General features: G+C 43.4%; 1 protein-coding gene across 1 annotated transcript in view; it reads left to right on the top strand.

The window, feature by feature from the left end:
- LOC149285006 (uncharacterized) overlaps positions 1 to 16,095 on the top strand; it is a 386,586-nt gene that overhangs the window by 272,512 nt on the left and 97,979 nt on the right. The gene's annotated exons all lie outside the window — the stretch shown is intronic.

Genomic DNA, 16,095 nt, shown 5'->3' with positions numbered 1-16,095 from the left:
GGCTTGTTACCTGTGGGGCATAGACTGTGGGAATTGAAGGTTGGGGCTAGGTTGTAAGAGGGTGGAGTTTTAGGTTTGGGGGTTTTAATGTATTGTTTGGATTGGAGTGGGCAGTTCTGACGTAAACGCCGAATTTCTGACTATGTGTTCGCAATAAAATTCTTTGTTGTTTCAACAGACTGGACTCATTGGTGTACAGAAGTTCTGCATTTGCACAAAATTTACCCTTTCTTCTCTCCTCAGCCATCATCTCCATTCCCAGCTATAAGAACAGCAGAGGCAAACACACATACATTTATATATATGTATATATGTGTGTGTGTGTGTGTGTGTGTGTGTGTGTGTTATATCTACATACATACAGTATACATAGACTTCATTTCCAATGCAGAGCCTTTCTTTCTTGCCTTTCCTGGGCTCCATTGCGGCCTCTTCGAAGTGTCCTCAAAGTAAGGAAGGAAGGGGAGGTCGCTGAACCCCCGGCACACTCCTTCCCTTCCCTCAAAGGCCGCCAGTGGAATAAACAGCAGGAGCAGTAAAGCCCTGGTGATCCCTGCGCATGATCAGAAGGGGTCTTTGGATGTATGTGCGCATGCACAGTCTCAGCCCTAAAGCCATTGCTGCCCTCTCACTCTGTTCTGAGGGAAGGAAGGATGGAAATGGGGGAAACCGTTGTTCGTTCAGAGGAATGGCTGGAATGTCTTCTGGGGGGGCTTGGGGATTATAAGAAGAAGGAATCCCCTCTTCTCCCCCCAACCAAAACGCAGGGGGCCTGCCAGGTCTCCTCTCCCTCTTTCCTTCCCTGCCCCCTCCTCGGGGGATTCCTTGGGGCCCTGGTACTTGGGGGTTATCATGAGAAGAGAGGGAAGGGGGACCATTCATTTTTACCTCCTTTCCACTGTTTCCTTTAAAAACCATCTTTAACTCTCTCTTTACCTTATTTACAAATTCTTCGTCATCTAGGATATCCTCTTTCATTCTCCATCCTATATTTTTGTCCCAATTTATATTTAATTCCAGCTCTATCATATTATGATCCGACATCGTCCTTGGCCAAATTTCCATTTTTTTCACTTTAGTAACCAGTTGCTTTGTCACGAAAAACATATCCAACCTTGAGAAGGATTTATGTGCATCTGAATAGAAGGTATACCCTCCTTTGTTCCCATTACAATGTGACCAAACATCTAACAAATTAAATTCCTCTTTTAAAACAAAAAACCTCTTGGTAATTTTCCTTGTCTTTTCTTAATTACTTTTTTCTGGGATTTCCTGTCCCAAATTGGATTTCGAACTCCATTGAAATCTCCTGTCAAGATTAATTTGTCATTATCAACTTCTCTCTTAACCTCCGCCAAATTTCTGTAAAACGGTTCCTTCTTCTCTAATGGCCCATAAACATTAATCAGTACATATTTAACATTATCTATCAAAATCTCCACACACAAGAATCTACCGTCTTTATCTTTCTTCTTTATATCTCCATCTTTTATTTTTGTTTCCTGTAAACACAATCAATCAAAATAATTCTTCCCTAGATACTGCATTACATGCTTTCTCTTTCTCTCTTGGCTTATTCCTTTTACATTCCACGAAACTATTTTAAGCCCCATTTTCCTTTTAGAGAGGTTCTTATGTCTTTTATGTAGACTTTCCTATCTCTCCTGAGTAACCCTCTTCTGAGCTTTTGTTTCCCAAATTGTCAGTATTTTCCTCCTTAATCCCTAGATTATCTCTCCTTCCTTGCCCTTTTCTCTGGCTCTTTTCTTCTCTTTGTCTATTTACACTTTCTCCTTCCTTCTTGTCCCTTTCTTTATTTCTTTCTTCTTGCTCTCTGTTATCTCTGCTTAATCTCTCATAAAAGGCTTTTGCTTGTTCTATTGTACTTATCCTATATCTCCTCTGATGGTAATGAAAGATCACTCCTTCTATCTTATCCCATCTGTACAGTATCTCATTCTTATTGCAAAAGAATATTGTTAGGAATTTATATTCCTGTCTCTTTCTAATTATTTGCAATGGTAAATCCTTATAAATTTCCACTATTCTATCTTCCACAATCAATTTTTTCTCATATTTACAATATTTGCTCTCTCATCCTTGAGCTTGTAAAACATACCGTAATGTCTCTGTCCAATTTCCTTTCCTTTGCTATCTTTGAGCTAAGTCTAAATATCTTATCAATCTGTGCCTCCATCAAATCCTCCTCAATATCCACATATTTTGCCAGCATAGGTATAATTTTGTCATATATTTGTTTGTCTTGTTCTTCTTTAATTTCCCTAATTTTAATTGCCCTTTCCCTATATCTGACCTGCTGCAGAAGATTACTCTGTTGTTCCCTTAATTGAGCCTTTTCCAATTCTTCTGTTTTTTTTCCAGACTTTCCGTTCTTTCTAATACTTCCTCCACCTCCACTTTCAATCCTGATATCTGTTTAGCTAAGTTGTCTATTTTCCCCCCTAATCCATCTAGAGGAAAGGAGATTAAATGATGGTCAGAAAGTGGAAAGTCAGGTGCCAGGTAGTCAGAAATGGCGCAGTTTGCAGCAAGAACCAGGTCAAGACAGTGACCAAGAGAATGAGTTGAAGAGTTGGAGTGTGGTTGGAGACCAAAAGAAGCCAGGAGAGAGTTAAAGCGAGATGTTGTCGGGTTATTGGAATCGTCAACGTGGATACAGTGGTGCCCCGGGTTACGAAATTAATTCGTTCCGGGGCGCCGTTCGTAACCCGAAAAGCCTTCGTAAGCCGGATCGCCATAGGCGCTAATGGGGAAAAGCCGCGATTCCGTGCAAAATAGCGCCGAAAAGCACCAAAAGTTTTTTCGTAACCCGAAAAAACTTTCGCAACCCGGAACAATAATTTCCTATGGGTTTTTTTTCGTAACCCGGAAATTTCGTAACCCGGAGAATTCGTATCCCGGGGTACCACTGTATTAAAGTCACCTAGGATCAAAGTGGGGACTGAGTCTGAAAGAAAGAATGTCAGCCATGATTCAAAGTCAGATAGGAACTGGGTGGCAGAACCAGTAGGGCGATAGATAACTGCAACACGGAGCTGTAGAGGAGAAAAGAGTCTAATAGGATGAAACTCAAAAGAAGAGGAATGATAGCTGGTGGGGAAGATAGAACTTGAAACTGGCAGGAGTTAGATAGCAAGGTACCAACCCCTCCTCCTCGACCCTCAGGGCGGCTGGAGTGGGTGAAGGAGAGACCACCAAAAGAAAGGGCAGCGGAGGTTGTAGTATCATGGGCTGGGAGTCAGGTTTCTGTGAGAACGAGGAGGTTAAAGGATTTAGAGAGAAAAAGGTCATGAATTGCTGTTGCTTTAGGGGCAGCAGAGCGGCAGTTCCAGAGGGAACAGAGGAAGGGAAGCAGGGAGACAGGGAGAGGCCGAATGGGGATCAGGTTAGGAGAAATGTGGGGAGCCATGGGAAAGATAGGATTCACTGCCCAGTGATTAACGGGGGAAGGTGTGACACAACAGCAAGGATGACCCTAGCAAAAACAGCAAGGATGACCCTAGCAAAAGAATGGAGACAAAGGAAAGTTCTTGAAGTAGAGGAAGGCTGTTAGGACTATTTGATGCATTGGAAGCAGATGAACTCACAAGGATCTTACAGAAACAAAACAAAACTAAAATGTATAGATTGATACAAGACTGGGATAAGGTGCTGGACTATATCAAAAAAGGAAGGAAGACTGAAGGGCATACAATGGATAAAAAGAAAACAGACACAGCAAAGAACATACACTGGAAGTCTATTAGTTTGTTTGTTGTGGAATCTGAGGTTGGATGTATGGTGAGTTTGGATGTAATTTAGTATGTTTTACAAGTTTTGTCGCTTGTGAATATTTGTATTTGTCAAGTCTTTTAATTGTATCTGTGTTATTGTTGATGGTCCTATATGTCCCCCCCCCCCCCCCTTTTACCAATAAAGTTTTAAAAAGTACAGAATCCTGAAATCTAGAAAGCATATCCAGGAGAAGGTGTTTATGCCACACTGCAAACAACAACCTCCAAAATCCACAAAACAGTGATACCTTTCTCCTGTTTGATGTTTAATGCTTTTTTCCCAATGAAGAACCCAGTTCAGCTTCAAAAGCTTGTTTTATCTATTTTGTGCATTTTCGCTGGCCACTAAAGGTATCCCTGTTTTGTGGATTGTGGGTGTTATTGTGGTTTGCTGTATGGTCCAGCCAGCATGGCAACCTCTGGATATGATCCCTAGAGTAGGAATCCCTCTTCGTCTCATGGCTGTTTGGGGCTTTTCTCCCTCCCTCCTCTCTGCCCCATAAAAGTCAAGGGGGGACTCGACTCACCTTTGCGAAGGTCTCTTCCAAGGGGCTAGGATTCAGAGACATAGGTTCAATTTGCATTACAGAAATAGTGCACTTCAACACTGCTTTAACTACCATGGCTCAATTCTATGGAGATCTGGGATCTGTAGTTTTGTGAGCTATGTAGCCTCTCTCAGGGAGCTCTGCTGTGAAAAGAGAGTACAAATCCCAGAATCCCATAGCACTGAGAAATGGCAGTTAAAGCGATGTCAAACTGCATGAATTCTGCTGTGCAGATTCAACCATAAGCCATGTTATTCAGGAATATCAGTATCCTAAGGGATCTTGTAGCACCTTTGAGACTAATTGAGTGAAAAAAGCTGTAGCATATGCTTTTGTAGACTTGCGTCTGGAGTTTTGTGGAAGAGAGTCATGACAACCCTAGTAGCCAGAACCTTCTTTGTCCTCCATTTTGGGAGAGGAGAGAGGGAGGCCGAATGGAGAGCTCCCTAGGAAAGAAGCTGTGTCTCTCCAGGGTGAGAGGCCAGAGACCTAGGAGCAGGGCCTCTGCGGTTGGGGAGGAGTCGCTGTCTGAAGCATTGGACCTTCTGGGACCTTCCTTTTGTGCCCATGGAATACAACTGCTTCTTCCCACCAAGAACCCAAAATAGTCCTCTCCGAAATCTCTTTCTGGGAGCATTGGTGAACTGCCCTGGGCCCTACTATGTTGCAAGAAATAAAAATACACATTTGAAATGATGCAAAACAGCTCATGCTTAAATAATACATGCCTTAAAAGATTCTCCCCATCCCACCCTGGGCTTTCCTTTCAGGTTAAAATGTGGTGGGCAAAGCATGACCCACGGCTCCATGCATCAGGGACTTCTCTGTAACCCACAGCGGTCAAAAATGTCTGGGGTCTTTTTGTGATCTTGGGATGCGAGGGACATTTCCGCTATGTTTTGTGGGACTCCTGGGTCAATATAACACCATAAGATGAGGTGTCCTCCGCTCGCTTCCCAGAAGCATGGCAAAAACATCCCTCATGTTGATGTTGATGCTTATTTTAACCAATTCTATATTATATTATTGCCTATTGTTTTATACATATTTTGTAGATTGGCAGGTTTTATTTTTATTGACTTGATCATTTGTATGTACAGCACTGTGTACATTTACAGCGCTATAGAAATAAATGATGATGATGATGATGATGATGATGATGATAAAGTTGCACTCTCTCAGCCTCAGAGGATGGCCATGGGAAACCCACTCTGAAGAAACCTGCCAAGAAAACCGCTTCAGAGACTCCCATAAGGTCACCATAAGACCTGGAAACAACTGGAAGGCAGACACCAAGAACAACATTGGAAATAGGTGCAAGCCTTGCCTTGGGAAAGTGTAATGACTGGGCTCCAGTCAATGGAGGTATTCTTCAGGCAGAAAAGGGAGGTTTATGCAAATGCAGAATGACATCACGGCTACAGAAGGCTCTCTTGACCAATCAGAGAGCAAGATAAAGGTTCTTCTGGAAGCTTCCGTGAGAAGGAGATATAAGGCCTGAGAGACCAAGAGACAGTTGGGGGAATTGTGTCGGTTGGAGATCGAGAGAGAGAGAGTTAAAGAGCGGATCTTGGAAGTTAGTCTCAGAATTGGACATTTGGGTTTATTTGTTTCTTTAATAGTTTGTATGAATTGAACATTATATATTTACAAATATTGTACCTGCAAGATTCGTAATATCTTGTATAACTTATATTTCAGTTATATTTTGTTATTTATTATAATCATCTCCTTAGAGTATCTACTACTCAGGCAGACCCAGCCATTTTGTGTTCTGGAGGCCATTTTGTGCTGCTTGTGACTGTGAGGAATAATGTTCCAGAACCTTCTCTGAGCCTCAGTTGAACAGAGGCCTCTCTTTCTCTCCTGAGGCTCCAGAGTCAGAAGGAGGCCAGGCTCCTTGGGCCAAAAGGAAGGAAGTGTGTCTCTTTTCTGAGAGGGTTTTCTTATTACACAGCTCTGCTCCTTCTGGGGAACATGGGTTTTAAAAGGGATCAGAAATTGGGAGGATAGTTTTAACACAAGCCTTCTTCCTTCTTCTTCTTCACAAACATTGGGCTTTGGCTTCTAAGAGGAGTCTAGTGCTGCAAAAAAGGCCAAAAGTGGCTCCTTTGGGAGGTTTTAAAAGCCTCCCCAGTTTCCTTATTGAGAAATTTTCAGGGGAGAAGGAAGGTGCCAGACCAGAATAACTCGTATGACCAAGACAAACATACAAACAAACAACAACAAGAATAAGGATTAGTCAGAAAAACAACCTGCTTATATTTTTAAAAATCAAAACCATTTTTAACAGGATAAAAATTCGACTTGGGTGTCTCTATCCTTTTACAACTGACTTAGGCTTTATCTGCACTAGAGAAATAATCCAATTCGAAACCACTTTGACTCTCCTGGTTCCATCCTATGGAATCCTGGGATTTGTAGTTTCTTGTGGTATGAGAGCTCTCTGGCAGAGAAGGCTAAGTGTCCCAAAGGTAAAATCCCAAGATTCCATAGCACTGAGCAGTTAAAGCGGTCAAAGTGCCTTATTTCTATAGTGCGGATGCAGCCTTCTTGGGAAAGGGGCTGATGATGGGGAAAAGAGGATGAATGCAGAAGGAAAGGAGGACGGACGGAGGGCCACCTGCAGCTGGACTGGCCTCCCTGAGCAGTCAAGACCTGAGCTGGGTTGTGGATGATGGGCACTCTTAATATTAATATCAATATCTCTCACTATTGATGGTAATTAAGGAGGGGATCAGGTTCCTCCTTTCAATAGCATCAGGAAAATGTTTAGGTGTTGTTAAGGTTTGGAAATTCTGTTTGGGGACTTTTTGTGTTCTCACAGCCATCAAGTGCGATCAGGAAAACTTTCTTTAGGATCAGAAATCCTGTTTGTGGTCCCTTCTGACTTTGTGGTCTTTTCATCCTCCATTTGGGTTCACTGAAGGTCTCAAACTGCCAACTGCCAAGCGCTGAGGCAGAGGCAGCCATTTTGTGTTCTGGCAGCCATTTTGTGTTCTGGCGGCCATTTTGTGCTGCTTGTGACTGTGGGGAATATTGTTCCGGAACCTTCTCTGAGGCCTCAGTTGAACAGAGGCTCCTCTTTCTCTCCTGAGGCTCCAAAGTCAGAAGGAGGCCAGGCACCTCGGGCCAAAAGGAAGGAAGTGTGTCCCTTTGTGCCTCTGGCCGTCCATTTCGGGAGGAAGGAAGGAAGGAAGGAAGGAAGGAAGGAAGGAAGGAAGGAAGGGGTCTGTGGGGGTCTGAGGAAGAGGAGGCAGGGGACTCAGGGCCAGTGGGGAGGCTGGGCTTTGGGGGCTGGGAGAGAGAGGTGGGAAAAAGACCCTCCCTTTGGGCCCTAGCTGGGGAGGGTCCCACCGGTCCTTGCCTCCCCCTTTGGGAAAGGAGACCCCCTCAGCCCCCTGGACTCACTCCTGCCACTCATTCTTAGAATGGCTGGGACTCAGGGGAGTTTCCTAGGCATTGTCCCCTTCTGCCCTCCATGGCCATTGGCACTGACCTTTTCCCCATTGCCTTCCCTCCCTCAGCCTTGTGGACCTCCTCCTCCTTCGCACTCAGAGCAACCCTTCTCTATGGCTGAGGAGACTGCCTCTGACCCAGGGAAGCTCCAGCCATAAAGGACTGCAGAAGAGGCCTTTCTGGGGCTGCAGGAATCAGGGTCTTTGTACTGAAGGTAGGCCTTTATTCCTGGAATTTTTCTTTAAATGCTTCAGTCCAGGATTGTGTGGAAAGGTTGCAGCTGAGAGAGTGAGCCCATGCTTTGCAGGCATAAAGCCCCAAATTCAATCTCTGGCAGCATTGTCTTCCCAAAAGGTGGAAGTGAAATTTCCAGACCCCAGAGACACAGTGCGCCAGTGAGTCCGTTTTATGCGGACTGTGTGTGTATGTGGTGTTTACTAGAGTTTTGTGAGGTATTTGTTTCACTGGGTTTATATAATAAATTTACTTATGTCTTCACTTCCCAAAATGAGCATAATCCAGGATGCAATCTTCACTCATAAACTTATACATTTATAGATTTTTGTTGTATAAGTGCAACATATTCAGCAGTGTGCATATTTTTTAAAAATATACAAGGAAAAGTGAAGAAATTGTGATTTTGACAATAGATCTGTTCAGAAACAATGCATAGAAATGTACATGCCTCAATTTCTGCGTGGCTTTAGCAAGCAGAGGGAGGAGGTGCATACTTCATGCAACTGCTACGACTGACACACACAAACACACACATTTTGTAATTGTCAATTTTTAAACCGCTCAGATCTTTTTGGAAAGGTGGTAAATACATACATTTATTATTATTATTATTATTATTATTATTAACACAGCAGTTAAACTCAGAGATTTGTCTCATTTGGAAAAATGAAATGATTATTTTCACCAGTGTCTAAATGAAAAAGGGGGCGAAATGAGGGGAGGTTGTGGATCAGATCCATAAAGTAATACAGGTCTTATCCAGCCCAGGGGCCAGAATTTCTCCACCTGGGATATAAATCATATAATCATAGAGGGCAACTAAAATGGTGAAGGGTCTGGAAACCATGCCTTATGAAGAATGGCTTAGGGAGGTGGGGATGTTTAGCCTGGGGAAGAGAAAGTTAAGAGGTGATATGATAGATCTGTTTAAATTTTGGAAGGGATGTCATATAAAGGAGGGAGCAAGCTTGTTTTCTGCTGCTCCAGAGACTAGAAACCAGAACAATGGATGCAAGCTCCAGGAAAAGAGATTCCACCTCAACATTAGGAGAAACTTCCAGACAGTAAGGGCTGTTCAACATTGAAACAGACTCCTTCCTGGGAGTGTAGTCAAATCTCCTTCCTTGGTCTTCAAGCAGAGCCTGGATAGCCATCTGTTGGGGATGCTTTGATTGAGAGTTCCTGCATGGCAGAATGGGGTTGGACTGGATGGCCCTTGGGTCTCTTCCAACTCTACGATTCTATGATTCTATGTGGCAAGAACAGGACATTCCCAAGCCAACATGGCCAGGCAATAGTGTGGAAAATGGGCAATCTCTATGTGGGCAAAGACACTTTCAGAATTGTGACTTCTCTACATGCAGAAGGCTGCCATGGGAATTGGGGAGGAGGGCTGGATCCCATGGAAGGGGGGCAACCAGAGAAGAGAGAGATCCTTTCCTGCCCTGCCTAACTGGGGGCCTCCCTGGGGGATGGACGGCAACTGCTTTGGCCACTGGGAGAATGAGGGGCCATCAGGCCAGACAGCCTGACCCAGGAGAACTCTCTATGCTCCAGTGTTGCTCCAGGTGGAATAGGCTACAACTGGCCATTCACTGACCCAGGTATTACCATCGAGTTGTGGAAGCCATAACGCATGACCATTCCATGCCTGGTGAGAGTGTTTGGTGTAAGGTATTGGAGATGCATCCAGCTGTGTTTCTGTAGCCAGAAGCAAAACAAAGACATTTTCTTCTGAGGGTCACTGGGGACCTTTGCAGGTTTCAGCAGATGATGCCCTCATTTCACATCTAGCTATGGGGACATAACCAGAGCCTTTTCCAATTTCCCATCCCCTGATCCCCAGCTAATCTAACAAGGTATGGAGTAACTGTTGTGTAGGGGAGCTGCTGTGAGTCTATGCAAGGTCCAAAGGGCTTTGTTTGGTGCAGAGGGAGGAAGAGATGCCCACCTCTCAATTGACCCAAAGGAGGCATATGTCACCTGCGTATGTCACCAGCAGGATGCCGATCTTTGTGACTTTGAGTGCTGCAGGGTTTCTTTCCAAACCAAGCCTAACCCTGGTCTCTTTTCTCAGAACTTCATCTTGGCCCCCTTGTACACTGCTTTGCAGTATCTTTTGCTGGAAGTGACCAAAGCGCAGGCCCACCAGGAACCCCCTGCCTACCTGATGGCTGACACAGAGGTCAAGCAGAGGGAGTTGAGCTCCAAGAAGAAGAGGCTGCCGAGGTGCAACAACTCTTTGGTAAATTGCCATCCTGACTATTAGTTTCATCTGGGTCACTGCTGGGCCAGCTCATGAAAGCAAGCGGAGAACAACTGTCCCAGTTTGGCAGAGGGAGTCCTGCTTAATCCTCTGTCACCTCATTTTTTCAGGGGCTTTGAAAATGACCCATTTCTCTCTCCTGCTCCCACTTTTCCTTTTCTCCTTAGTTCACTTCAGTTACTGCAAAATGTGTTCCAAGTTCAAAAGACATGTGCAGCGCATCAACTCAAAAGAGGGAGAGGGGAGGAGAGAAAGGGGCAGGGTCTTGCCAGGAGTTGGAAGCAAATGCAAACTGCTGTGCCCTTCCTCACTTGTGCGATCTTCATCATTAACAACTCTGGCCATCTTGAACCCCTTCTGGTGTTGCTTGTCCACATATGTCTTGCTTTCCCCATCTGTGAAATGCTGAGGGATATGGAAGAATTTCTCTGAACCTAAATTGGGGATGGGCCCAGTGGCCCTCAAGCCCAGAGTACTCCCCAGAACTGTTTTTGAAATTAGGAGAGATATGGCTAAATTCACTATAATTCCTTGGTGACTAAATGTACTTTATATGTTGGGGTAATCAGTATCCCAATCAATCAATCAATAATATCTCAGAAATGGTCTAAATTATATTGTTTATTATATTGTATATTATATTGAAAGGATTCGAGACCAACTGGATCTCAAAGGCTGTAGCTTTTTGCTTTCTTGCAGAATTTAAAGTTTATTTCCTGGACTGATTTCTGAAGTGTTGAAATAATATTTGCGATGCACCATGTGCTTTCCTCCCCTTTTGCTTAGTTACTCTCTGGATAAGGCTATTTTCTTTTGCAGGTGACCTTTGCGGATGTGGCGATATATTTCACCGAGGAGGAATGGAAACTGTTGACAAAGAAGCAGAAACTTACGTACAGTTCTGTAATGATGGAGAATTACGAGAATGTGGCCTTTGTGGGTAAGGAACCTGAATCCATTGCCCTTCCTGTGAAGACTGAGGGCCCTTTCATCATTCACTGTCAGAGTGCTTTGTTTCCACTTTAGATTTAAAAAGCAACTTCCTGACAGTAAAGACTATTCGATAGTGGAACACATTCTTTCCTCAGAGTGTAGTGGCGTCTCCCTCCTTGGAGGTCTTTAAACAGAGACTGGATCGCCATCTTTTGGGGATGCTTTGATTGAGAGTTCCTGCATGGCAGGGGGTTGGACTGAATGGCCCTTGTGGCCTCTTCCAACTCTATGATTCTATGATTCTGTCATCAGTTATGAGTAATATCTATGAAGGGAAGAAAGGGGGACACAAAACCTGCTTTTTCTCTAATGTTTCTTTTCCATCCTGAGCTTGCTTAGCTCCATGGTTGATTCCAGAGGCCCTTTGTTACCCAAAATGCTGGAGTCTGGGGAGGACACCCGCAAGTGCTATGCTTTTAGGGGAATTTGGCACTTAGCTCAATAGAATGAGATAGTTTTACTGGGGCAACAGTGACCTCTGGATCCAGCCCAGCTATAGCAGGTCCTGAATCAAACAGTACGTCAGAGGCATTTGAAATAGGTTTTTGTGTTTTATTTAGGGGAAAGCAAAATACACAGACACACATACTATATATATAAGTGTTCATGCGCACACACAAGATCTAGGTAACAAAGGTGGGAGTGGTCAATAGATGTAAGGCTTTGTTAAAGGTATCTATTACCTATCCAGAGCTTTATTCCAATTGTTGAGGATTTGGAATGGGGAGAGGTCAGTAGTTCCTGCGACAATTGAGGTTGGTGAGTGCATTGAGGTGCTTAGCCAAGAAAACAAACAGAGTGTCTGTCTGTATCTGGACTGACACTGAAGAACAGCAAGTTGGGCCTGATATTTATACTGAAATTGGTGCTTGGGGCAGAAACTGAGGGTTCAGAAAGGTTTATATCTCTTTAGAATATTTCCTGGGTGGGGGCAGAATGGCATGAACACGAATTGAATGCAGTGGGTGTTTGATGCAAATACCTCAGACAAAAGGGATTAGCACACCGCCTCTCAGGTCCTTGTTGGCTCTGAATTTCGCGTTCACAATCCAAGGTACACTACAATCTGAGGGTGACGCTCCCAGATGCAGCTCAACAATAACATGGCAGAGTATGGAAGCAAATATCTAGATATAGGTATTGGCAATATACAGACCACTTTCCACACTTAAAAATAAGTCACAGACACAGTAGATTTCATTCAAGTCCCTGGAGGTTCTTTGTCTTGAGTTACAAAATAATACAAATGAATAAATGAATAATTTATTATGGCACATGGCCAGCTTAAAAAAACAAACAAAGTAAAAACAAGTATTACAAAGCATCACAATAAGTAAATTGCATTCTACCAATAAGGCTAAACATCAGTTCATAAAATGAAATACTAAACCTTGCAGGTAAAAATTGTCCCAAATAATTTTGAGAAATATAGACTTAAAACAGTAGACTGACTCTATGTCATAATTATTTCAAGATAGAATCATAGAGTTGGAAGAGACCGCAAGAGCCATCCAGTCCAACCCCATTCTGCCATGCAGCAAATCCAAATCAAAGCATCCCCGACAGATGGCCATCCAGCCTCTGCTTAAAGACCTCCAAGGAGGGAGATTCCACTACACTTCGAGGAAGGAGTGTGTTCCACTGTCAGACAGCCCTTACTGTCAGGAAGTTCTTCCAAATGTTGAAGTGGAATCTCTTTTGCTGTAGCTTGCATTCATTGTTCCGGGTTCTAGTCTCTGGAGCAGCAGAAAACAAGCTTGCTCCCTCCTCTGTATGACATCCCTTCAAAAATTTAAACAGATCTCTGTTTAGACCTCTGCAGTTGGTTTGCATCATGCCTTGGGCTCTGACTCTGTACTCTATGGCAGTCTCACAGGATATGATGCCAACTGTCAATCAAAGTGCACATTTTTTAATGGAATATTTTTTCAACAGTCCTTTGACTATCTGCTTCCACAGATTCCCTCAAGGCAGTCCCCATCCAGTCTCTTCTTTGCTAGCTGCTATGAGTAAGGATACAATTGTTCCATGGATTTAGGGTATCTGGAACAAGATCATGCTTGGGTCACTCATACCAACTTTATTAATTTATTGTCAAATAGGGAAGGTTAAATGGGGGCTAAATCTGGAGGTAACACCCTTCTCTCGTAATTCTGATTTTCAATTATCTGTCATCGTCCTTTATTACAGAAGAACTTGTGAGTCAAGAGAGAGTCCACACAGCAGAGAAGTCACATAAATGCCAGCATTGTGGGAAATGTTTTTCTACGAAGTCACACTTAGTGAGACATCAGAGAGTCCACACAGGAGGGAAGCCATACAAATGCCAGCATTGTGGAAAATGTTTTTCTTTGAAGTCAGTCCAAGTGAGGCATCAGAGAGTCCACACAGGAGAGAAGCCATACAAATGCCAGCATTGTGGAAAAGGTTTTTCTCGGAAGTCAGTCCTAATGACACATCAGAGAGTCCACACAGGAGAGAAGCCATACAAATGCCAGCATTGTGGGAAATGTTTTTCTTTGAAGGGAAACCTAGTGAAACATCGGAGAGTCCACACAGGAGAGAAGCCATACAAATGCCAGCATTGTGGGAAATGTTTTTCTTTGAAGTCAGTCCAAGTGAGGCATCAGAGAGTCCACACAGGAGAGAAGCCATACAAATGCCAGCATTCTGGAAAATGTTTTTCTTGGAAGTCAAACCTAGTGACACATCAGAGAGTCCACACAGGAGGGAAGCCATATAAATGCCAGCATTGTGGGAAAGGTTTTTCTTCGAAGTCAGTCCAAGTGAGGCATCAGAGAGTCCACACAGGAGAGAAGCCATACAAATGCCAGCATTGTGGGAAATGTTTTTCTTTGAAGTCAGTCCAAGTGAGGCATCAGAGAGTCCACACAGGAGGGAAGCCATATAAATGCCAGCATTGTGGGAAAGGTTTTACTTCGAAGTCAGTCCAAGTGAGGCATCAGAGAGTCCACACAGAAGAGAAGACATACAAATGCCAGGATTGTGGGAAAGGTTTTGCTTCGAAGTCACACCTAGTGAGACATCAGAGAGTCCACACAGGAGAGAAGCCAAAAAAATCCCAGCAGTGAACTAATATTATTTTTGTTAAGAAGGAATACAGAAAATATATTTTCAGAAAAAAAGGTTCTTTTCTTGATTTTTCAATTCAAATCAACTATCAAAACATATATAAATTAGGATCAATTAATCTCCTCTTCTCTTAAAGAGTAGAAACAAGAACCAAGTAAAAATGGAGATTGGTTTTTTGTTTATCTAGCTCTATTTTTCTTTGCTGAAAGATTAAAACAGGAAACTAGAAGAAATGAAAATTTAAGAGGTTTAGAGACCATCTAGGAAGTATACATAGTTTAGAGATACAGAAACTAATTTGGCTTTTTTCATATATATATATATATATATATATATATATACTTTGTATATTGTGTAAATATGTTTCAGTGTGTACTAATGTTTTGTTTTGTATGTCTTTTTAATGAATGTTCAATAATTTTTTAAAAGAAAATATATTTTCAATGCAGCAGCAAAAAGGCCCTTATGATTTTGTTTGTAAGGTTTGTCTGTCCATATGTCTGTTTATGTTTTAAAGTTATATTTTGTTAAGTTTACGTTTTAATTGCTATTAGTATAGATCATTGCTTTGGGTTATAAACTTGGCTAAGGATTATGGGTTGTGGTTTAGGTTAGCTAGATGGGGGCCTGGGATTTGTTGCAGCTGTCTAGAATAGTTATGGGAATGATAGCTTTTGCAATGTGTGGGATTTTGGCTTCAGAAAGTTGGGGGCAGGTATTAAGAGAAAGGGCTAGTTTCTGGGAACGGCAAAGGCGGGCTTGTTATCTGTGGGGCATAGACTGTGGGAATTGGAGGTGGGGGCTAGGTTTGGAAGAGGGTGGAGTTTTAGGTTTGGGGGTTGTAATGTATTCATTGGATTGGGGGGGGGGCAGTACTGGCTTAAACACCAAATTTCTGACTATGTGTTCTTAATAAAGTTCTTTGTTGTTTCAACACACTGGGTTCATTGATGCACAGAAGTTCTGCATTTGCACAAAATTGACCCTTTCTTCTCTCCTCAGCCCTCAGCTCCATTCCCAGACAAAAGAACAGAGGCAAACACACACATATTTATAGACAGACAGACAGACAGACAGACAGACATCAGAGCTATAATGACAAAGCAGAGCCTTCCCAGCCTTTCCCTCCTGAGTCCAGCTCCGCAGCTTGGGTTCCATTCTGGAACAAACAAAAAACAAACAGCTTCATTTATATACCACTTCATACTGAACTAACAGTGTCTGAGCGGTTTCCAATGATAAGCTAATTGCCCCCCCTAAAATCTGGGTACTCATTTTAGCGACCTCAGAAGGATGCAAGCCTGAGTCAAGCTTGAACCCTTTCACAGGTATTGAACTCACAACCTTATGGTTTTGCAGTACAGGGATTTAAACACTGCGCCACCAGGGCTCCTTCCTTTCTTCCAAAGGCCAACAGTGGAGTAAGCGGCAGCAGCAGCATGGTCCTTGCAGTCCCTGCGCATGGTCAGGAGGGGCCTTTGGTGGCAAATGTGCATGCAAAGTCTCAGCCCCTGAACCTGCCACCCTCACAGCCTGCTCTGAAGGAGGGAAGTGGGGAGAGCCCTCGTTCGTTCAAAGATTTGGCTGCAGGGTCTTCGGGAGGGGGGGAGTTGGGGGGGTTGTAAGAAGGAAGGAAACCCTGATCTCCTCCCCCCAAAGAAAGGCAGTCCTCCTCTTCCTCCTCTCCCTTCCCTGCCCCCTCCTC

Source organism: Sceloporus occidentalis, unplaced genomic scaffold (assembly GCF_023333645.1).
Source record: "Sceloporus occidentalis isolate IW3139 unplaced genomic scaffold, rSceOcc1.0.p SCAF_86, whole genome shotgun sequence".
Classification (NCBI taxonomy): Eukaryota; Metazoa; Chordata; class Lepidosauria; order Squamata; family Phrynosomatidae; genus Sceloporus; species Sceloporus occidentalis.
Note: the sequence above shows the minus strand (reverse complement) of the source record. Positions and strands in the feature narration are given on the sequence as shown.